General features: G+C 38.2%; 1 pseudogene; it reads right to left on the reverse strand.

Annotated features, from left to right (window-relative positions):
- Positions 1 to 25,083, reverse strand: part of LOC129395227 (uncharacterized) — a 71,385-nt pseudogene that overhangs the window by 40,509 nt on the left and 5,793 nt on the right.

A 25,083-nucleotide genomic window follows, 5' to 3' on the forward strand; every position in this document is an offset into this window, starting at 1 on the left:
ACTTTCATTTTAGGTTCAGGAGTACAGGTGCAGGTTTGCTATATAGGTAAGTTGCATGTCACAGGAGTTTGGTATACAGATTATTTTGTCACCCAGGTAATAAGCATAGTACCTGATAAGTAGTTTTCTTTATCCCCTCCCTTCTCCCATCCTCCACCCTCAAGTAGGCCCCAGTGTCTTTGTTCTATTCTTTATGTCCATGACTTCACAATAATTTTCAAACAATACTCACAAAGAGGAATATACACTATTGCTATTAAAATGAAATTTGAAGTAAATTTTCATGATATTTCTATCCTGAATGAATTTCTCAAATATCTTCTTGAGACCTTCTGGGACAATGCCTGCCACTGAGTACAGTAAGGTGGTCAAGCCATGGCTGAACTGCCACTAAATTACTTTCCCTCTGGATAACACATCCATCCTGAGAGCTTGCCTTTAAGCTTTATAGATTCATAAACATCATGGCCTCAGCTTCCCTGGGGGTGAATTGCTCTGAATAATTGATTTATATTCACTGAGGCACCAGAGACTAATTTATAAACTGTCATTTATTAATTTTCTGTAAGCAATACAACTCCTGAGCAGACTGAGGACTCATGTCAGCTTATTGTCTTCTCAGTAGGAAAACACACTTGGGAAAGCAAATCAAGATCAGAAGTCCCTGAGTGAACAGTCAGGGCAAAGAGAGCACATGCTTTGAAGGAGAATATTCATCAAATCCTAATAGCTGTTATCTTCTGTCCTTTCTAGCCACTTCTAGCTGAAATCATAAATGCCTTCTGCCTACCTTGCCCAGTCCTGAACTGGGGATAAAAATTTCAATTCAGCAGTAGGTTGGAGTGTGAGATTAGTCTTCCTTCTTGCATTGGTTTTGATAGTTTTTAGTCCAGTTTCTTGTTGAATCTGAGACTCTGCTCAGACTGACTCCTGATCTGTCTTGCCATGCCCCTGCTCCAGAGCTTTCCCTACTGTTCTTTTCCCCACCCCAGCCATATAGAGCCTTGATGATATGACCTGTCTGAAACCTAGGTTCTCACTACTGGCAACTATCCACTCATCAACTGAGACTACACAAATTATGTTAAAGGTCTACTAAAACATCTTTCTCCACTGTCATCATCATCATCATCATCATCATTCCATGCTAGGAGTTTCAGTAAAAAGGCTTTTACTTCCTGCGAGGTAGAAAAGGCAGGTATAATTATTTTCACTTTATAGTTGAGAAACTTGGAGCTCAGAGAAGTTATTTTGAAAACAGAACTGGGATTCACATTTACTTTCCATCCTCAAACTCTTTTTCCTACAATAGTGTTTCACCCAAGATACTCATTATAATGCAGATTCTTAAGCCCCAACACAGACTGCTTTTATCAGGTTCCCCAAGGAGGAATTTTTGTAAATAATTTTTAAAGGTCCTCCCAGGTGTTTCTTATGGATTGACAAAATGGCAAATACCACACAATACCCTGGCTACCTATAAGAGTTGGCCAGTTAGTATTTGATCTCCTCTGTATAGTGCTGGAAATATCCTGGAAACATGTTGTCTTCATCTATTTTGTGCTGCTATGACAGAATACCATAGACTGGGTAATTTATAATGAACAGAAATTTATTGATTCACATTTCTGAAGACTGGGAAGTACAAGATCGAGGGGCCAGCATCTGGCAAGGACCCTCTTGCTGCATTATCTCATGGTTGAAGAGCAAAGACAGGGGAAGAGAGAGAAAAGGTGAGCATACCTGTTCTTGTATAATGGACTCACTTGTGATAATAAATGCACTCCTGTGATAACATTAATTCATTCATAAGGACAGAGCCCTTGCAGCCTAATTACCTCCCATTAGGTCCCACCTCCCTATATTGTTGCACTGTGAGTTAAGTTTCCAATACAGGCTTTTGCAGGGACACATTCAAACTATAGTGCATGTTCATGTGGTCCTAGGCCTTTGCATCATGTCATTTTAAGAGCTTCTATTTCTTGAGACGGGCCACTTCAGATAAGGAATCATACCAGGTTGAATGTTAATTCCAGAGGTATTTGGCTACAATTTTTATACACTTTACTTCCTGCAACTTTACTTCTAGGAAACTCCAACCCTTGTGATTCCTTTAAACTTTGTTTTTATATTATTTTTTGAGTCTTGCTCTGTTGCCCAGGCTGGAGTGCAGTGGCATGATTTTGGCTCACTGCAACCTCCACCTCTCAGTTTCAAGTGATTCTCGTGCCTCAGCCTCCCAAATAGCTGGAACCACAGGCATGCACCACCATGCCCGGCTAATTTTTTTTTTTTCTAAGTAGAGATTGGGTTTCACCATGTTGCTAGTCTCAAACTCCTGGCCTCAAGTTATCTGCTTGCCTCACCTCCCAAATTGCTGGGTTTACAGGCCTAAGCCACCACACCTAGCCCCCTTCAACTTTTTTTTTACATGAGTCCCAAATAATTCATGCTGTTGTGTCTTTTTTTCCACCAATACAACGCTAATTTTCGCTCCAAATGTAATAGGTATTGCAGCTAACTATTGTTTTGTCATGCAAGGATTTGGTTTCTCTGTAAAACTAGGGACTTTCCATTGCCTCCATGGGTTAAAAAAATGCAGAAAAGTTAGAATAGTTGCCATCACTTTAGGGAGAATCTGCATATCAGCAATTGCAAAATATTGCTTGAAGTCCCCTTCAAGTCTGGATGTTCTAGCTTTACAGCTTCTTCTTTAAGGAAACATATACTCTTCTACTTTGGAAACCAGTCACTTATTCCGACTCTTTTAGGAAGCCAAGTTGGGAACTAGCAACAGGACTATGGGAAAGGAGGCTACTTAGATCTGCCTAGTCTAGGGAAAATACAGAGTCCTCTTGGCTCTGTCAGGTTTAGCCTAGCTCACTAGGACTAGAGTTCAACAGTAAGATTTCGTCATCAGGCCTTTCATTTCCTCACACTACTCCCTCTGCATGTATTTCCCTCTTGGACTTCACAGGCTGAGAATAGGATTTTAGGATCTTGTGTGTAGGCTCTCCTCTGTTCTCTTCTCTTTTATCCTTTTCTCTTCCTTATTCCATTTCTTTCCCTTCCCTGACATCTCCTCACCTCCCCTCCCTTCCACACTTCTCCTTTCCTCATTTTTCTTCTCTTCCCCTTTGCTCTTTCACCTTTTTCTCTCTGCTCCTTTCTCTTCCATTTGTTCTGATTACAGCAGCAGCATGTTAACACATCCTTGTCTTGAATAGAGGTCCTTGACTTCTTGAGACTATTCTCCAAAAATAGAACAGATTCCAAGATCCTATCACTCCCTTTCTACTCAGTACCATGGCCACATCTTTCCAACTCCTAAAAATAAATTCCCCAGTGGTAGATCCCTGCACTCTGTGGCTCAAGGAGGCAGCTGGCTAAACTGAAGTCTAAGCTAAGCTTTACGTTAATGAAGAATGGTCAACTGGTGAAGGAGAAAATGGATAAAATTGACTATGCCACTTTCTAAATCTGTGACCTTAGCTGTGTCACTTAACCTTTCTGGATCTTACTTTCCTCATATGATAGATGATAGATAGATAGATAGATAGATAGATAGATAGATAGATAGATAGATAGATTCCCTATACTTCCCGAATCTATGACCTTAGCTATGCCACTTAACTTTTCTGGATCTTACTTTCCTCATATGATAGATAGGGAAGGGGGATTTGGCAACAACAACAAAAACCTCTAAGTGGTTTTCTAACTGTAGTCTACAGATCTCTGAAGCCAGCACACTTCACTTCAATTTGTTTTTTGTTTATCTGTTGTATAAAGAGGTTCTAAGTAAAACTACATTGGAACCAAAGGTATAACCACTAAAAACATTTTTAACTACTTACCCAGATAGTTTTTGAGGGCCAATCCAATCCTAACATGTTTTCATCAGGGAATAGAAGCTGATTTCAGAAGAATGAGCACATTTTTGGTTGACTTACCCAAAGGATAAATTTAATAAGTGGGAATTTCCGTCTGAGTAGCCCAGTCAAGCCATGACTGGAACGACTGGTGAGAAATATATTTGAGGGTCAGTCTGCGGTCATTAACAAATCATCCTAAGCCTATGACCTCTCTTGCCCTTGTGTCATGCATTTCATAGATACTGAGCTGATCATAAGTTGTCGCCCTCACATTGGATAGTCATTTGTGAGGGCCTCATATGTGATAGGCTCATGGGTCAGGGGTAGAGGTGATATTACAAAAAGTTCATAGATTGACTCAGTTATTACAAGAACACTTTGAGGTATCACATTCTTACTTTACAGTAAGAAAAGTAAAGCTCAGAGGGATGAAGAGATTTGCCTAAATCACATTTATTCCTTTGTAATTTATTCAACACACAAATTCACACAACTGGTAAGTGGTGGATCTGAGACGCAAATCTATTTCTGCCTTGCCTAACAATATCATTTGTTACCTGATAAGTTCTCTGATTTTCACTTGCCTAGATCTCTTATCTATCCCTTTCTTCCTGTTCCTACAGCTACTGTCTTAATTCAGACTCTCATAATTTATCCTCTGGACCCTTCCAATTGCCCATTCCAAATGCCAAACAAGAGTTCTTGGCATCTTGTCTCTCACTTCTCCAATCTATTCTTCACCTAGTTCAGTAAACTTTATATAACAAAAAATCTAACCATGTCACTTCCCTTCCTAAACATTCTCAAAATCTCCCATTGTCTTTAGAGAGAAGTCCAAACTGAACGTGAAACATAATACCACCCAGTTGTTTTAATGCCCAAAGCCTTAGAGTCATTCTTGATTTCTCTTCTTCCTTTACCACCATATCCATCAGTAAGTTCTGTCAACTGGATATTTAAAACATATTCTGAATCTGTGCACATCACACCACATTCACGGCTATGACCTCTGGCTGAGCTGCTACAATATCTGCCGCCTAGACTGTTGCAATAGCCTCCAGACTGGTCACCCTGCTTCACTCTGCCTCCTTACCATCTACTCTGCACACAATAGCCAGAGTAGTCTTTTTATTATTTTTAAATGTTTTACAGAGTATTCTTTTTAAAATGCAAGCCAGATCATGATATTCACTGGCTGAACACCTCTAATGACTTCCTTTTAAATTCATAAAGCAAACTTCAGCCCAATTTGGTTCTAAGAAATCACTCAGCACTTAATACTGTCTCCTCTCCACTGTTTCTGAATTGGTCTCATGTTCTGATAACTTCAGTACCTGCTCTGGCCCTCTTCACCCGTGGTAATAAATTTCTATAACCAAAGAAACCACATTTTCTGCCAGGCTAGCTCCTTTTCATTTTCAGATAAATTGGGCTGCAAGGTTTAATTTATAAATTATGCCTGGGGCTTGGCCACATATAAAGTGATCAGCAATCTGCATAATTAACTTGATTTCCAAATCATGCTAACCTCGCATTCCCTAGAATACTATATAGCCTTATGGTCAGACTGAGCTGAGTTCAAATTCTTGCTCTGCCACTAACTAGCCGTGTGCCTGTGGACAAGTGACTTAACCTCTCTGAGCCTCAATTTCTTCATCTATAAGATGTGAATTCAATAGAAAAACAAAGTTGAACTGTGTTGTTATGCACTATAAGCCTTCCTTCCCCTCATGCTAACCATTGACTTGACAGCAACTCTATTTAATATACACAACTGGGTCCAGTAATGGCAACTCTCATCCAGCCCCAGGAGGCTGGTATCAAACAGATCCTGGCTCATTATTCTCCTCCATCTCTTCCCGCAATCAGTTTGTGAATGCTGAGCTCTGAAGACAATAACCCTGAATTACATCTAGGAACCAGAATTCACCCCTAACTTTCCAAATAAGACCAGCCAAAGATGCTCCTATCTCACACACAATATAAGGAAATTATCCAGGGTGACCATATCTACCATCTGTTTGACAATTGTTCTTCTGGCCTGTATGTATTTTTAGGTCTAGATGCTGGGACTTCAGCATGTGAGAGGCCCTGTGGCACACTGAGAAGATCATAGAAACTTTAGAGTAAGAGAGGCCTGATTAAAATCCTGTCCTAATAGCTATAGGACAAGAAGCAAGGGTAATTTCTTACCCTCTTTAAAACTTAGTTTCCTCTAAGATTCCAGTGATTTAGCCCATAATGTGTTCTTAATAAATACAAGGTTTCTCCTCATCCCTCCTCTCAAGGAGGAAATGGTTGGCATTAATCTAAATTTTGGAAGATGGGGTGACGGGAAGTGGTTGGTGGATTTGCCCTTAGAAATATAAGGAGAACTTCTGGAATTCAAAGAGGCTGCCAGAAGCGTTACAATAGGAGTCAGAGTGTGAAACAAGGACCCAGGTATACACAAGACAATTAGATTCCTTTGGCCCTCTTTGCATAATTCCTTTCTGGTTTCCTTGCAGTGTCCCTTCTTTCTTTTTCCTACAGTGTTCTCTCATTTTGACTCCCTGTTTCCAAACAACTCCCCGCCCTCCCCCACCCACAAACACATACAATGAATAACAGTAAAACCCTACAAGCACAAAAAGTTTCTCTTGAAGAAAGCAACAAAGAGAAGGATCATCTCACTCCCAACTCTGGGAGAGTGGTGTCTCGAGAGACAGAGTGGTAGGGGAAGTTTGAAAAAGAGAAAAGCAAGTGAAGTCCTTAGGGCCTGTGACAAGGAAGAGAAGGGGAATTTGACCAAGGAAGTGGTGGCTGAGGGCAGTCAATCTGATTTAAAATATGTTGTGTCCTCCCTGCCTACATGTGGACCACAGAGCAACAGACCAAAAGATACTCATATCTTTGGCCAGAAACCACAGTTTAACATATTTATGCATATTCATGAGGCAAAACCACTCCACAACACACTGTATTCTTATTCCTATTGGAGTAGTAAGTACGTGTTCCTTTCCCATTTCTCCTGCTGATACCTCAGCCAATTCCTGAGCCTTTTTCCATGCTACAATTCAACCCAGAAAGACAACTTTAATTGCCAATTTATCTCAGACAACATCTCTCTACTCAGCTATAGAAGGCAACAACATTTAGTGAAAATATTTGAATAATGGGACTTTGCCTCAAATCTAAGTTTTGCTACTTAATAGGTATATAAACTTGGGCCAGATCCTTCACCTCTCTAAACCTTCATTTCTGGGTTTATAAAATTGGAATTTTGGTATATTCTTTACAGAGTTCTTGTAAGGACCGAATAAAATGGGGCTTATAAATGATTTGGCAAATGATGAATGACTGAATGAATACATGTTAATTTACCTCTCCATCACACAGAGGAATTGTGAAACTTCAGAACACAGGCTACCATAGTCTGTGACTCAATCAGTCAAGCCCTATGGTTAAAGCATAGCATTTGCACCCAGTATACCTGGGTTTGAATCCTAACTCTATTGCTTATTAGTTTTTTCAACTCTTAAACAGGGAAGATGATTATGATGATAATACTAGTAGCTATCCCATGTGAGATTTAAATGAATTAATATGTGTTAATGCTTAGAATGGTATAAAGCACATAGTATGTAATCAATAATTGTTACTGTTCTCATTCTCCTACTAGAATGTAAACTCCATAAGAGTAGGAATTTTGGTCTGCTTTATTCACCACTGTTCCCCAGCAAATGAAACATCGTGGGTACTTGGTATATATTTATTGAATGAATGAGTGAGTCAAACTCACTTAATCTCCTCCACCCCCTCCCAAGTTTGTTGACTAGATTTCAGTATTTGATACAGACTAGTAATATGAAATTTCAGAGCAACAGAAGGCATCCCAGTCCCTAGCCCTTTTCCCACTTCCAGCTTAGCCAACATGCACCTGTCCACATCCCTCACTGGGTCCTCTTTTTGACAAGGTAGATTGCTTCTAGTTTGGGTATCAGGATATTTCAAAAGCTATTGTGTTTCCCTTTCTCTGGGTATTAACTGGGAGTTAGTAGGCTAAGACTCTGTCCTGGACATATCAATTATAATGTCTCTCACACATGTAGCCTTTCTTAAGAAAACTGCCTTGCTGAAAGCCTTAATGAGGGGCATCGTTAGGCAGCCATGCTTTGAACTACACGATGTGCCCCCTCCCAATTCAGCCACAAATAATAGGACAGAAGTAAACACTTAGCTAAGGGAAGACAATCCATACATAGTCTGACTGGTGACAAGTCATTAATGATGTAATCTAGAATTATGAGATAATCTAACACAATCACGTTCTCTCATAGGAATTTGAGTTGAGAAGTTCCTGCTGATACCTGCCATTTTGCTCTGCCTCTCCATCACTCAGTTTTGCAGGCTGCATAGGAAGTATGGTGCCAGAATCTGCTTCTGGCGAGGGCTTCATGAAGCTTATAATCACGATAGAAGATGAAGGGGAAACTGGTATATCACATGACAAGAGAAGGAGCAAGCAAGACAGGAGAGAGGTGCCATAATCTTTTAAACAACCAGATCTTGTGTGAAGTCATTACCACTCATTACTCCAAGGAGGGCACCAAGCCATTTATGAGGAATCCACCCCATGACTAAAAGACCTCCCACCAGACCCCCCTTTCAACATTGGGAGTCACATTTCAACATGAGATTTGGAGGGGACAAATACCCAAACCTTATTAAGAGAAGAAAGCAGTCAGCAGCAGGAACTAAGGATGAAAGGTCATTGTGTAGACAGATTCAAAGGGCTATGGCAGGCCAAGTAATCTAGTTAGGAGAGAGTACAAAATATGAGAAAGTAAAAGCTAGTAGTAAAGCAAATGTGTAGATAAAAGGAAAATGGAGCAGATACTAGGTCATATTCATAGCAGCACACAGCAGATCATATTATCTAGTGCTTCTATAAAGAATGACTAGAAAAGGTAGTTAGAACAAAATCATCTGTTTGAAAACAACAGAGAACTGCTGAGGCAACAAAAACTAGAGGTGCTAATACTACAGAGGAAAAAGTACTTTGAAGAGGTAAGCAGAATTTGTTATCTGCTTTTATCTCGAGATAAATTTGTTTTATCCCAAATTTGTTATCCACTTTTATCTTGGGATACATGCCTATTCTGGACATGCACAGAAGAACGGGAATCCAGGATTTTCATAGTAGGGAGTTTCTTCTAGACGTGATATGGTTTGGATATTTGTCCCCTTCAGATCATGTTGAAATGTGACTCACAGTGTTGGAGGTGAGGTCTGGTGGAAGGTGTTTGGGTTATGGGGGTGGATCGCTCATAAATGGCTTCGTGCCCTACCCAGAGTAACGAGTGCTAATGAGTTCATGCAAGAGCTGTTGTTTTAAAATTATGGCACCTCCCTCCTCTCTCTCTTGTTCCCACTCTCACCATGTGACACGCCAGCTTCCTGTACAGCTTTCAAAACTGTGAGTGATGGAGAGGCAGAGCAAGATGGCATAATATAAGGCTTCACCTCTTGTCACCCGCCACCCTGTAAGGACACCAGTTTAACAATGATCTACACACACACACACAAAAACACCTTCATCAGAACCAAAAGTCAGGAGGGCACTCACGGTACCTGGTTTTAACTTCACATCACTGAAAGAGGCACTGAAGAGGTAGAAAAAACAGTTTTGAATTGCAAGTTCTATGCCTCCCCCACCCCCTAGTAGTGACGGCATGCTGCAGAGCATCTCACTGTGCTGAGGGAGGGAGAGTGCAGTAATTGTGAGGCATTGAATTCAGTGCTGTCCTGTTAGAACAGAAAGGAAAACCAGACCAAACTCAGCTGATGCCTGCCCACAAAAGAAGCATTTAAGTCAGCCCTAGCCAGAGAAAAATTGCCGATTCCGATAGTCCAATATTGACTTTCACAAGCATCACACTGTGGGTTAATGAGCCCTGGGGCTCCAAATAAACACAAAAGGCAGTCTAGGCCATAAGGACTGCAACCCCTGGGTAAGCCCTAGTGCCGAACTGGGCACAGAGACAGTGGAATGAGGGGCACAGAGCCTATTGAGAGACAAGTTGGGGCTGCTAAGACAGTGATGGCATCACCCTTCCCTAACTCCAGGCTGCATAGCTTGCAGCTCTAAAGGAGACCCTTCCTTCTGCCTGAGGAGAGGAGAAGGTAGAGTGGGGAGGACTTTGTCTTACCTCTTGGATGCCAGCTCAGCCACAGCAGGATGGGGCACCAGTTACATCCTTGAGCCCCTGTTCCAAGCCCTAGTTCCTGAACAATAATACTAGACACACACTGGGACAGAAGGGAAACCACTGCCTTAAAGGGAAAGAATCTGTCCTGGCAGCATTCATCACTGCAAACTGAAGAGCTCTTGGGCCCTGAATAATGAGCAGCCATATCCAGGTACTACATCAAGGGCTTTGGGTGAGAGCCTGAGGCTTGCTGGCTTAAGGCGAGACTCAGCACATTCATGTAAGTGCTGGCTATGGGATGAGACTCCTTCTGCTTGCAAAAAGCAGAGGAAAAAGTAAAAGAGATTTTCTATTGCACCTCAGGTAACAGCTCAGCCATAGGGTGGTAGAGCACCAAGAGGGCTCTTGGGATCCCTGATTCCAGGATTTGGTTCTTGGATGGTATTCTGGACCTACGCTGGGCCAGAGGGGAATCTATCATCCTGAAATGGGAGTCCCAGGCAAGGCATCATTCACCACAAGCTGACTGAAGAGCCCATGGAAGTATTTCTTATTGGCCTGTGGTGGTGGTTCTGCCTTCAGAAAGGGGAGAAAAGAGTAGGAAGGACCGCATCTAGTGGTTTAGTGTCAGCTCAGCCATAGTACACCAGGTATACTTCTATAATTTTTGAATCTAGTTCCTGGCTTGCAGAAGTCACCAATGGACCCACCTAAGGACTTGGGGAACTCACCAGTCTAAAGGGAAGGACACAGGCCTGGCCAGCCTTGGCGCCTTGGAACCTGCTGGTTGTAGAGCCCCAGGACCTTGAGCAAACATAGGTGGTAACCAGGGAGTATTTACAGCAGACCTTTGGCAAGACTTGGTGCTGTGCTGGCTTCAGGTCTGAACCAGTGCAGTCTTAGTGGTGATGGCCACAGGTGTGCTTGTTTCACTCCACCCACAGGTTTAGGTGGCTCAGAACAAGGAGAGATGACAACTGGAAGAAAGCAAGGGAAGAGAATAAGAGTCTCGGCCTGGTAATCCAGAGACTTCTCCTCAATCCTGTCCAAGACAATCAAGAGAGTACCTCTAAGGGTCTGCAAGAACCACTGTGTTACTGGGCTGAGGGTGCCTTCTAAAGCAGATACAGTTTAGATTACAACACCCAAGTCCTTTTGAATATCTGGAAAGCTTTCGCAAGCAGGATGAGTATAAACAAGCCAAGACAGCGAAAACAACAGTAAATACCTAACTCTTCAATTCCCAGACACTGAAGAACATCTACTAGTAGCAACACCATCCAGGAAAACATGGCTTCACCAAATGAACTGAATAAGGTGCCACAAATGAATCCTGGGAAATAGAGATATCTGACCTTTCAGATAGAATTCATAATAGCTGTTTTGAGGAAATTCCAAGAAATTAAACATAACACAGAGAAGAAATTAAGAATTCTATGTGATAAATTTAACAAAGAGACTGAAATAATTAAAAAGAATCAAGCAGAAACTCTGGAGCTGAAAAATTGAATAGGCTTACTGAAAAATGCGTCACAGTCTCTTAATAGCAGGATGGATTAAGCAGAACAAAAAATTAGTGAGCTTGAAGACAGGGCTATTTGAAAATGCACAGTCAGAGGAGACAAGAGGAAAAAAAGAATACCAAACAATGAGGCACACTAACGGGATCTAGAAAATAGCCTCAAAAGGGCAAATCTAAGAGTTATTGGCCTTATAAAGGAGGCAGAGAAAGAGACAGGGTTAGAAAGTTTATTCAAAGGGATAATAACAGAGAACTTCTCAAACCTAGGAAAAAATATATCAATATGCAAGTACAAGACAGATATAGAACACCAAGCAGATTTAACCCAAAGAAGACTACCTCAAGGCCTTTAATAATAAAACTTCCAAAGATCAAGGATAAAGAAAGGATACTAAAAGTAGCAGGACAAAAGAAACAAATAACATACAATAGAGCTCCAATATTTCTGGCAGAAGACTTTTCAGTGGAAACCTAACAGGCCAGAATAGAGTGGCATGACATATTTAAAGTACTGAAGGAAGAAACCTTTCTCCCTAGAATAGTATATCTGGCAAAAATATCCTTCAAACATGAAGGAGAAATAAAGACTTTTCCAGCCAAACAAAAGCTAAGGGATTTCACCAATATCAGACTGTCCTACAAGAAATGCTAAAGGGAGTACTTCAACCACAAAGAAAAGGACATTAATGAGCAGTAAGAAATCACCTGAAGGTACAAAACTCACTGATAAGTAACAGTAAGTACAGAAAAACACAGAATACTATAACACTGTAAATGTGGTATGTAAACTATCTTATTGTAAGCAGAAAGACTAAACACTATACCAATAAAAAATAACAACCACAACTTTTCAAGAAATAGTACATTAAGATATAAATAGAATCAACAAGAAGTAAAAAGAAAGATGATGGTGCTAAGTAGTAGATTTTTTACTAGTTTTTCTTTTGCTTCCTTATTTGTTTGTTTGTTTAGGCAAAAAGTGTTAAGTTGTTATCAGTTAAAAATAATAGGTTATAAAATAGTATTTCCCCAACCAAAAAAAGTCCAGGACCAGATGGATTCGCAGCCGAATTCTACCAGAGGTACAAGGAGGAGCTGGTACCTTTCCTTCTGAAACTACTCCAATCAATAGAAAAAGAGGGAATCCTCCCTAACTCATTTGATGAGGCCAGCATCATCCTGATACCAAAGCCTGGCAGAGAAACAACGAAAAAAGAGAATTTTAAACCAATATCCCTGATGAACATCAATGCAAAAATCCTCAATAAAATACTGGCAAAACAAATCCAGCAGCACATCAAAAAACTTATCCACCATGATCAAGTGGGCTTCATCCCTGGGATGCAAGGCTGGTTCAACATACACAAATCAATAAACATAATCCAGCACATAAACAGAACCAATGACAAAAACCACATGACTATCTCAATAGATGCAGAAAAGGCCTTTGACAAAATTCAACAGCCCTTCATGCTAAAAACTCACAACTAATTAGGTATTGATGGGACGTATCTCAAAATAATAAGAGCTATCTATGACAAACCCACAGCCAATATCATACTGAATGGGCAAAAACTGGAAGCATTCCCTTTGAAAACTGGCACAAGACAGGGATGCCCTCTCTCACCACTCCTACTCAACATAGTGTTGGAAGTTCTGGCCAGGGCAATCAGGCAGGAGAAGGAAATAGAGGGTATTCAATTAGGAAAAGAGGAAGTCAAATTGTCCCTGTTTGCAGATGACATGATTGTATATCTAGAAAACCCCATTGTCTCAGCCCAAAATCTCCTTAAGCTGATAAGCAACTTCAGCAAAGTCTCAGGATACAAAATCAATGTACAAAAATCACAAGCATTCTTATACACCAACAACAGACAAACAGAGAGCCAAATCTTGAGTGAACTCCCATTCACAATTGCTTCAAAGAGAACAAAATACCTAGGAAATCCACTTACAAGGGACGTGAAGGACCTCTTCAAGGAGAACTACAACCCACTGCTCAATGAAATAAAAGAGGATACAAAGAAATGGAAGAACATTCCATGCTCATGGGTAGGAAGAATCAATATCATGAAAATGGCCATACTGCCCAAGATAATTTATAGATTCAATGCCATCCCCATCAAGCTACCAATGACTTTCATCACAGAATTGGAAAAAACTACTTTAAAGTTCATATGGCACCAAAAAAGAGCCCACATTGCCAAGTCAATCCTAAGCCAAAAGAACAAAGCTGGAGGTATCACACTAGCTGACATCAAACTATTCTACAAGGCTTCAGTAACCAAAACAGCATGACACTGGTACCAAAACAGAGATATAGACCAATGGAACAGAACAGAGCCCTCAGAAATAATGCTGCATATCTACAACTAACTGATCTTTGACAAACCTGACAAAAACAAGAAATGGGGAAAGGCTTCCCTATTTAATAAATGGTGCTGGGAAAACTGGCTAGCCATATGTAGAAAGCTGAAACTGGATCCCTTCCTTACACCTCATACTAAAATTAATTCAAGAGGGATTAAAGACTTAAATTTTAGACCTAAAACCATAAAATCCCTAGAAGAAAACCTAGGCAATACCATTCAGGACATAGGCATGGGCAAGGACTTCATGTCTAAAACACCAAAAGCAATGGCAACAAAAGCCAAAATTGACATGGGATCTAATTAAACTAAAGAGCTTCTGCACAGCAAAAGAAACTACCATCAGAGTGAACAGGCAACCTACAGAATGGGAGAAAATTTTTGCAATCTACTCATCTGACAAAGGGCTAATATCCAGAATCTACAATGAACTCAAACAAATTTACAAGAAAAAAACAAACAACCCCACCAAAAAGTGGGCAAAGGATATGAACAGACATTCCTCAAAAGAAGACATTTATGCAGCCAAAAGACACATGAAAAAATGCTCATCATCACTGGCCATCAGAGAAATGCAAATCAAAACCACCATGAGATACCATCTCACACCAGTTAGAACGGCAATCATTAAAAAGTCAGGAAACAACAGGTGCTGGAGAGGATGTGGAGAAATAGGAACACTTTTACACTGTTTGTTGGGTCTGTAAACTAGTTCAACCATTGTGGAAGTCAGTGTGGCGATTCCTCAGGGATCTAGAACTAGAAATACCATTTGACCCAGCCATGCCATTACTGGGTATATACTCAAAGGATTATAAATCATTCTGCTATAAAGACACATGTACATGTATGTTTATTGTGGCACTATTCACAATAGCAAAGACTTGGAACCAAGCCAAATGTCCAACAATGATAGACTGGATTAAGAAAATGTGGCACATATACATCATGGAATACTATGCAGCCATAAAAAATGATGAGTTCATGTCTTTTGTAGGGACATAGATGAAGCTGGAGACCATCATTCTCAGCAAACTATTGCAAGGACAAAAAACCAAACACCACATGTTGCCACTCATAGGTGGGAATTGAACAATGAGAACACATGGACACAGGACATCACACACTGGGGCCTGTTGTGGGGTGGGGAGAGGGGGGAGGGATAGCATTAAGAGATATACCTAATATTAAATGAGGAGTTAATGAGTGCAGCACACCAACATGGCACATGTATACATATGTAACAAACCTGCACATTGTGCACATATACCCTAAAACTTAAAGTATAATAAAAAAAAAAATAAAATAAAATAGTATTTCCAAGCCTCATGGTAACCTCAAGCAAAAAATAAAAATAAAAAACATACAATGGTGCCAAAAAAACTGAAAAGTAAGAAGCTAACTTCTATCACCAGAGAAAATTATCTTCACTAAAGTATGATAGGAAGCAAAGAAAGAAAGAAACGAAGAACACAAAACAACCAGAAAACAAATAACAAAATGGCAGGAGTGACTCCTTACTTACCAACAATAGCATTGAATGTAAATGAACTAAACTCCACGTAGACCGGCTGAATAGATGAAAAAAAAAAAAAAGATGCATTGATTTGTTGCTTTCAAGAAACACCCTTTACCTATAAAGACACCCATAGACCAAAAATAAATGGATGGAAAAAGATAGTCCATGTTAATGGAAACCCAAAAAAGCAGGAGACATTATACATATATCAGACAAAATAGATTTTAAAACAAAAACTCTAAGAAGAGATAAACAAGGTCACTATACAATGATAAAGGGGTCAATTCAGCAAGAAAGTATAACAATTTTAAATATATATGCATCCAATACTGGAGCACCCAGATATAATAAGGAAATATTATTAGAGCTAAAGAGAAAGATAGGCTCCAATGCAACAGTAGCTGGAGACTTCAACACTGCACTCTCAGCATTGGACAGATATCCAGACAGAAAATCAACAAAGAAAATGAGATTTAATCTGCACTATAGACCAAATGTATCTAACACATATTCACAGAATATTTCATACAATGGCTACAGAATACACATTCTTTGCCTCGGCATATGGATCATTCTAAAGGATAGACCATATGTTAGGTCACAAAACAAGGTATAAAACATTCAAAAAATGTAAATAATATCAAGCATCTTCTCTGACCATAATGGAATAAAACTAGAAATCAATAATAAGAGGAGTTTGAAAACTACAATAAATACATAAAAATCAGACAATATGTTCCTGAATGTCCAGGGAGTCAATGAACAAATTAAGAAAGAAATTTAAAAAATTCTTGAAACAAATGATAATGGAAACATAACATACCAAAACCTATGATATACAGCAAAAACAATACTGAGGTAACTTTATAGCTATGAGTACTTACATCAAAATCAAGAAAAACTGCAAATAAACAATCTAATGATGCGTCTCAAAGCATTTGACAAAGTTCAGCATTACTTTATGATTAAAACTCTCAGCAAAATTGACATACAAGAGACATATCTTCAAAGTAATAAAAGCCATCTAAGGAAAACACACAGCCAAGATAATACTGAATGGGGGAAAGCTGAAAGCATTCCCTCTGAGAACTGAAACAAGACAAGGATGCCCACTCTCAACACTTCTCTGCAACATAGTACTGGAAGTCCTCCCCAGAGCAATGAGACAATAGAAAAAAAGTGAAGGGCATCCAAATCGGTAAAGAGGAAGTCAAACTGTCACTGTTTGCTGATGATATGATTGTTTACCTAGAAAACACTAAATACTCCTCCAGAAAGGTCCTAGAACTGATAAAAGAATTCAGCAAAGTTTCCAGATACAAAGTTAATGTACACAAATCAGTAGCTCTTCCATACACCAACAGCACCAAGCTGAGAATGAAATAAAAAACTCAACTCCTTTTAAAATAGCTGCAAAAAAAAATACTTAGGAATATACCCAACCAAGGAGGTGAAAGACCTCTAAAAGGAAAACTATAAAACACTGCTGAAAGAAATCATAGATGACACAAACAAATGGAAACACAGGCCATGCTCATGGATGGGTAAAATCAATATTGTGAGAATAACCATACTGCCAAAAGCAATCTACAAATTCAATGCAATCCCCATTAAAATACCACCATCATTCTTCACAGAATTAGGAAAAACAATTCTAATATTCACATGGAACCAAGAAGAGCCCACAGAGCCAAAGAAAGACTAAGCAAAAAGAACAAATCTGGAGGCATCACACCAATTGATTTCAAACTATTTATAAGGTCTTACTCACCAAAACAGCATGGTACTGGTATAAAAATAGGCACATAGACCAACGGAACAGAATAGAGAACCCAGGACTAAACCCAAATACTTACAGCCAACTGATCTTTGACAAAGCAAACAAAAACATAAAATGGGGAAAGGACACTGTTTTAAACACAAGATGGATCAAGGTCTTAAAATCTAAGACCTGAAACTATAAAAATTCTAGAAGACAACATTGAAAAACCCTTCAGATATTGGCTTAGGCAAGAATTTCATGACCAAGAACCCAAATGCAAATGCAATAAAAACAAAGATAAATAGCTGGGACTTAATTAAACTAAAGAGCTTTTGCACAGCAAAAAGAACAGTCAGCAGAGCAAACAGACAACCCACAGAGTGGGAGAAAATCTTCACAATTTATACATTTGACAAAGGAATAATATCCAGAATCTACAACGAACTTAAACAAATCAGTAAGAAAAAAATGAACAATCCCATCAAAAAGTGGGCTAAGGACATGAATAGAAAATTCTCAAAAGAGAATACACAAATGGCCAACAAACATATGAAAAAATGTTCAATATCACTAATGATCAGTGAAATACAAATCGAAACCTTACAATGCAATACAATGCAATACAATGCAATACAACCTTACCCCTGCAAGAATGGCCATAATCAAGAAATCAAAAAACAGTAGATGTTGGCATGGATGTGGTGATCAGGGAACACTTCTACACTGCTGGTGGGGATGTAAACTAGTACAGCCACTGTGGAAAACAGTGTGGAGATTCCTTAAAAACTAAAAGTAGAACTACCATTTGATTCAGCAATCCCACTACTGGGTATCTACCCAGAAGAAAAGAAGTCATCATACAAAAAACATACTTGCACATACATGTTTATAGCAGCACAATTCACAATTGCAAAAATGTGGAACCAACCCAAACGCCCATCGATCAATGAGTGGATAAAGAAACTGTAATTATATACATATGAAACTGTAATATATATATGAAACTGTAATATATATGCATATGTATACACATATATATGCAATATATATGTGTGTATATACACGCACACAATGGAATACTACTCAGCCATAAACAAAAATGAGTTAATGGCATTGACAGTGATCTGGATGTGATTGGAGACTATTATTGTGAGTAAACTAACTCAAGAATGGAAAATCAAACATCAAATGTTCTCACTCATAAGTGGGTGCTAAGCTATGAGGATGAAAAGGCTTAAGAATGACACAGTGAGGCCTGGCACAGTGGCTCAGGCCTGTAATCCTAGCACTTTGGGAGGCTGAAGCAGGTGGATCACAAGGTCAGGAGTTGGAGAGCAGCCAATATAGTGAAACTCCATCTCTACTAAAAATACAAACATTAGCCAGGCATGGTGGCATATGCTTGTGGTTCCAACTACTCAGGAGACTGAGGAAGAAGAATCAGTTGAACCTGGGAGGCAGAGCTTGCAGCGAGCCAAGATTGCACCACTGCACTCCAGCCTGGGCAAAAGAGAAACACCCTGTCTCAAAAAAATAAATAAATAAATAGACACAATGAACTTTGGGGACTCAAGGGAAAAGGGTGGGAAAGGGGTGACAGATAAAAGACTACACATTGTGTGTAGTGTATATTGTATATTGCTCAGGTAATGGGTACACCAAAATCTCACAAATCACCACTAAAGAACTTACTTATGTCACCAAACACTGCCTGTTCCCCAATAGCCTATGAAAATTAAAAAGTTTTTAAAAAGAACTAGAGAAGCAAGAGCAATCCAGATTCAAAATTAGTAAAAGAAAAAGAAATAATAAAGATCAGAGCAGAAATAAATGAAATTGAAATAAAAAAATACAAAAGATCAATGAAACAAAAACTTTTTTGAAAAGTTAAATAAAATTGACAAAACTTTAGCCTGACTAAAATATCAGAAAGAAAATTGGAATAAATAGGATCAGATATGAAAAAGGAGATATTACAATTGAGGCTGCAGAAATTCAAAGGAATATTAGTGGCTAGTGGCTACTGTGAGCAACTATATGTCAATAAATTGGAAAATGTAGAAAAAATGAACAAACTCATAGACACATACAACCTAACAAGATTGAACCAGGAAGAAATCCAAAACCTAAACAGACCCATAACAAGTAACAAGATTGAAGCCATAGTAAAGTCTCTGCCAGGAAAGAAATGCCCAGAACCCATTGGCTTTACTGCCGAATTCTACCAAACATATAAAGAACTAATAGCAATTTCACTCAAACTATTCCAAAAAATAGAGGAAGAGGGAATAATTTCAAACTCATTCTATGAGGCCAATATTACACTGATATCAAAACCAGACAAAGGCATATGGAAAAAAAAAACCCACAGGCCAACAATATCTCTGATGAATGTTGTTATGAAAATTCTCAACAAAATACTAGCAAACTGAATTCAACTATACATTAGAAAGATCATTCATTTTGACCAAGTGAGATTTATCTCTGGAATGTAAGGATGGTTCAACATACATAAATCTGTCAATGTGATACATCATATTGATAGAATAAAGGACAAAATCCATATGATCCTTTCAATTGTTGCTGAAAAGTATTTCATAAAATTGAATATTTCTTCATGATAAAAACCCTCAAAACTATCGCAAGGACAAAAAACCAAACACCACATGTTCTCACTCATAGATGGGAATTGAACAACGAGAACACATGGACACAAGAAGGGGAACATCACACTCTGGGGACTGTTGTGAGGTGGGGGGAGTGGGGAGGGATAGCATTAGGAGATATACCTAATGCTAAATGACGAGTTAATGGGTGCAGCACACCAGCATGGCACATGTATACATATGTAACTAACCTGCACATTGTGCACATGTACCCTAAAACTTAAAGTATAATAATAATAAAAAAATAAAAAGAAGAAAGAAAAATAAATAAATAAATAAAATAAATAAATAAAAAACCCTCAAAACCTGGGGAAAGAGGGAACATACCTCAACATAATAAAGGCAGTATATGACAGATTCATAACTAGTATCATGCTGAATGGGGAAAAATGGAAAGTCTTTTTTCTAAGATCTGGAACATGACAAGGATGCCCACTTTCACCACTGTTATTCATCATAGTACTGAAAGTCCTGGCTAGAGGAATCAGACAAGAGAAAGAAATATAGGAAATCCAAATTAGAAAGGAAGAAGTCAAGTTATCCTTGTTAGCAGATGATATTATCTTGAATTTGGAAAAATCTAAAAACACCATTAAAAACTATTTAGACAATGGTTGAAGGATCTAGCACCAGAAATACCATTTGATCTAAAAATCTCATTACTGGGTATATACACAAAGGATTATAAATTATTCCACTATAAAGACACATGCACACGTATGTTTATTGCCGCACTATTCACAATAACAAATACTTGGAACCAACACAAATGCCCATCAGTGATAGACCGGATAAAGAAAATGTGGCACATATACACCATGGAACACTATGCAACCATAAAAAAGGATGAGTTAATGTCCTTTGCGTGGACATGGATGAAGCTGGAAACCATCATTCTCAGCAAACTACCACAGGAACAGAAAACCAAACACCGCATGTTCTCACTCATAAGTGGGAGTTGAGAAATGAGAACACATGGACACAAGGAAGTGAACATTACACACTGGGGCCTGTCAGGGGGTACAGGGCTAGGGGAGGGATAGCAATAGGACAGATACCTAATGTAGATGATGGGTTGATGGGTGCAGCAAACCACCATGGCACATGTATACCTATGTAACAAAATTAACAACTTCTATATGACAACAGTAAATAATCTGAAAAAGCAATAAAAAAAGTAATCCCATTTACAATAGCCATAAACAAAATGAAATAACCAAAAATTAACCCAAAAAGAGAAAGAGCTCCACAATAAAAACATTAAAACAGTGATGAAAAAAATCGAAGAGGACATCAAAATTTGAAAACATATTTCATGTTCATGAATTACAAGAATTGATATTGTTAAAATATCCATACTACCCAAAGCAATCAACAGATTCAATGAAATTCCTATTAAAATACCAATAACATTCTTCAGAGGAATAGAAAAAACAATCCTAAAATTTGTATGAAACTACAGAAGTCACAGAATAGCCAAAGCTATCCTGAGTAAGAAGACCAAAATTCGAGGAATTACATTTCCTGACTTCATATTATACTAAAGAGATATAGTAATCAAAACAGCATGGTACTGGCGTAGAAACAGACACATAGACCAATGGAACACAATAGAGAATGCAGAAACAAATCCACACTTTTACAGGGAACTCATTTTTAACAAAGGTGCCAAGAACATACACTGGGGAAAAGACAGTCTCTTCAATAAATGGTGCTAGGAAAAGTGGACATCCATATACAGAAGAATAAAACTAGACCCCTATCTCTGGCCATGTACCAAAATCAAATCAAAATGAATTAACGATTTAAATCTAGGACCTCAAACTATGAAACTACTACAAGGAAACATTGGGGAAACTCTCCATGCCATTTGTCCTGGCCAAAATTTCTTGAGCAATTTCCAACAGGCACAGGCAAACAAAGCAAAAATGGACAAATAAAATTACATCAAGTAAAAGCTTTAGCCTAGCAAAGGATACAATCAACAAAGGGAAGAGAAAACCCCCAGAATGGGAGAAAATATTTGCAAACTACCCATCTGACAAGGGATTAATAACTAGAATATAGAAGGAGCAAAAACAACTCTTTAGCAAAAAATCTAGTGCTCCAATTAAAAAAATGGGCAAAAGATTTTAATAGACATTTCTCAAAAGTAGACATGGACATGGCAAACAAGCATATGAAAAAGCATCAACATCGTTGATCGTCAGAGAAATGCGAATCAAAACTACAATAAGGTATCATCTCACCCCAGTTAAAATGGCTTATATCCAAAAGACAGGCAATAACAAAGGTCGGCAAGGATGTGGAGAAAAGGAAACCTTCGTACACTTTTGATGGGAATGTAAATTAGTACAACCACTATAAAGAACAGTTTGGAACTTCCTCAGAAATCTTGAAATTGAGCTACTATATGGTTCAGCATTTTCACTGCTGAGTATATACCAAAAATAATGGAAATCAGTATATTGAAGAGATATCTGCACTTTTGTGTCTGTTGCAGCACTCTTCACAATAACCAATAATTGGAAGCAACCCAAGTGTCCATCAACAGATGAATAGATTAAGAAAACATGGTACATATACACAATAGAATACTATTCAACCATAAAAAAGAATGAGATCCAGTCGTTTGCAACAATATGGATGTAAGTGGAGATCATTATGTTAAGTGAAATAAGCCAGGCACAGAAAGACAAACATGGCATATTCTCACATATTTGTGGGATTTAAAAATTAAAACAATTGAACTCACGGAGATAGGGAGTAGAAGGATGGTTATTAGAGACTAGGCAGAGTAGTGGGGGAATAGGGTAGGTGGAACAGTTAGTGGGTACAACAAAAATAAAAAAATGAGTAAGATCTATTATTCAATAGTACAACAGTGTGACTATAATTAATAATAATTTAATTATACATTTTAAAAAACTAAAAGTGTAAAATTTGATTTTTTGATATAAAGGGTAAATGCTTGAGAGGATGGATATCTCATTCTCCATGATGTGATTTTTATGCATTGCATGCCTGTATTGAAACATCTCCTGTGCCCCATAAATATTTAAGCCTACCATGTACCCACAAAAATTAAAAATTAAAAAAAAATCTGTGAGCCAATATAAACCTCTTTTCTTTATAAATTACCCAGTGACAGGTATTTCTTCATAGCAATGCTCAAGAAAGGAGAGGGAAAAGTAATAAAAAATAGATTTTAAAAGAAGAATTTCTCCAGATATTTGAAATAGATAAAAAAGAATCACAAGGAAAATTTAAAACTGAAAAATATAAATCCTAAATATACAAATGAATTTGATGGGTTTAGCTGAGGATCCCTTGTACATGATATGACAACTGGATATCCATATGAGCTATAGTTTGAATGTGTTCCCTAAAGTTCATGTGTTAAAAACCCAATCTTCAACAATATTGAGAGATGAGACCTTGAAGGGATGAGGAGGTCATGAGGGTTCTGCCCTCATGAATGGATTAATGCCATTATCCCATTATCATAGGAGTGTGATAGTTATCATGGGAGTGGATTTCTGATAAAAATAATGAGTTTGGCTGCCTTTCTCTTTCTCATGCACATGCTGTCTTGCCTTTCTGCTTTCCATAATGGGATGGTGCATAAAGAAGGTCCTTGAAAGATACTGGTACCATGAAGTTGGACTTTTCAGCCTCCAGAACTGTGAGAAATAAATTTCTCTTCTTTAAACATAAATTACTCAGTCAGTGATATTCTGTTATAGTAACACAGAAAAAAAATAACACAATATGCAAAAGCATATAAGACAAATTATTCTGACTATAAGACAAATTATTCTGACTATAAGACAAATTATTCTCATGCTGCTCTCAAGATTTTCTCCCTGTCTTTGGCTTTCGGCATTTTTACTATGATGTGTCTGTTTGTGGATATCTTTTTGTTTATCTTACTTGGAGTTTGTTGAGCTTTCTGGATGTGTAGGGAAACTCAGTAAGATTAACAAATGACTTCTCAGCAGAAATAATTGAAGCCAGAGGGATTGGGATAACATATTCAAAGGCCAAACGGGGAAAAATTGTCAGCCAAAAAATCTGTGTTCAGAAAAGCTACTTCAAAAATGAAGTCAAAATAATGACATTCCCAGGTAAACAAGTAGTGAGAATTTATTGCTAACAGACCAGTAGTGAAGCAGATTCTTCAGGCTGAGAGCAAATGGTAATTCAAACACACACACACACACACACACACACACACACACACAAATAAAAAGCACTAATAAATGTAACTATGTAAATAAAAAAGATAGTATGAGTGCATATTATTTTCTTCTTTCTTCTATTGACTGATGTAAGAAAAAAATTGATAAAACTATGTATATAATGTATTCTTGGGACTGGACATGGTGGCTCACACCTATAATCCCATCACTTTGGGAGGCCAAGACAGGAGGATTGCTTGAACCCAGGAGATCAATACCAGCCTGGGCAACGAAGTGAGGCCCCATCTCTACCAAAAATCTAAAAATTAGCTGAACATGGTGGCATGCACCTTTAGCCCCCACTGCTTGGAAGGCTGAGGTGGGAGGATCATTTCAGCCCAGAAGTTTGAGGCTGCAGTGCACCATGATCATACCACTGCACTCCAGCCTGTGTGATACAGTGAGGCCCTGTCTCAAAAATAAATAAAAATAAGAAACAAAAAATAAAATGTATTGTTGGGCCAATAACATATGGAAATGTAATACATTTGACAGTTGCAGCACCAAGGAGGTGAGTGGGTGAAAAATGTGTATTGAGCTAATTAAGTGTAGATGGTAACTCACATACAAAAGAACAAATGAGGAGAACAAAAATTGATGAAATTTAAAAGTTAATATAACAAAAACTAAAACTATATACTTGTTCTTCAATTCATATGAGACATAAAATTATACAAAATAACAATTATAACCAATGCAATGTTGAGTTTTAAACACTTATAGGTATAATATGTATAACAATAATACCACAAAATGGGGGAAAGTGAAACAGTGCTATGTAGGAATAACATTTTTCTATCTCGCTGGAATTAAATTGGTGTAAAACCAAGCTTAACTCTGAGAAGTGTAAATGTACATTGTAAGCTCTAGAGCAACCACTAAGGAAATAATTTAAATATGCATAGTGAAATAATCATTAAAGAAATTAAAATGCTGCATTA

This window comes from Pan paniscus, chromosome X (assembly GCF_029289425.2).
Source record: "Pan paniscus chromosome X, NHGRI_mPanPan1-v2.0_pri, whole genome shotgun sequence".
Classification (NCBI taxonomy): domain Eukaryota; kingdom Metazoa; phylum Chordata; class Mammalia; order Primates; family Hominidae; genus Pan; species Pan paniscus.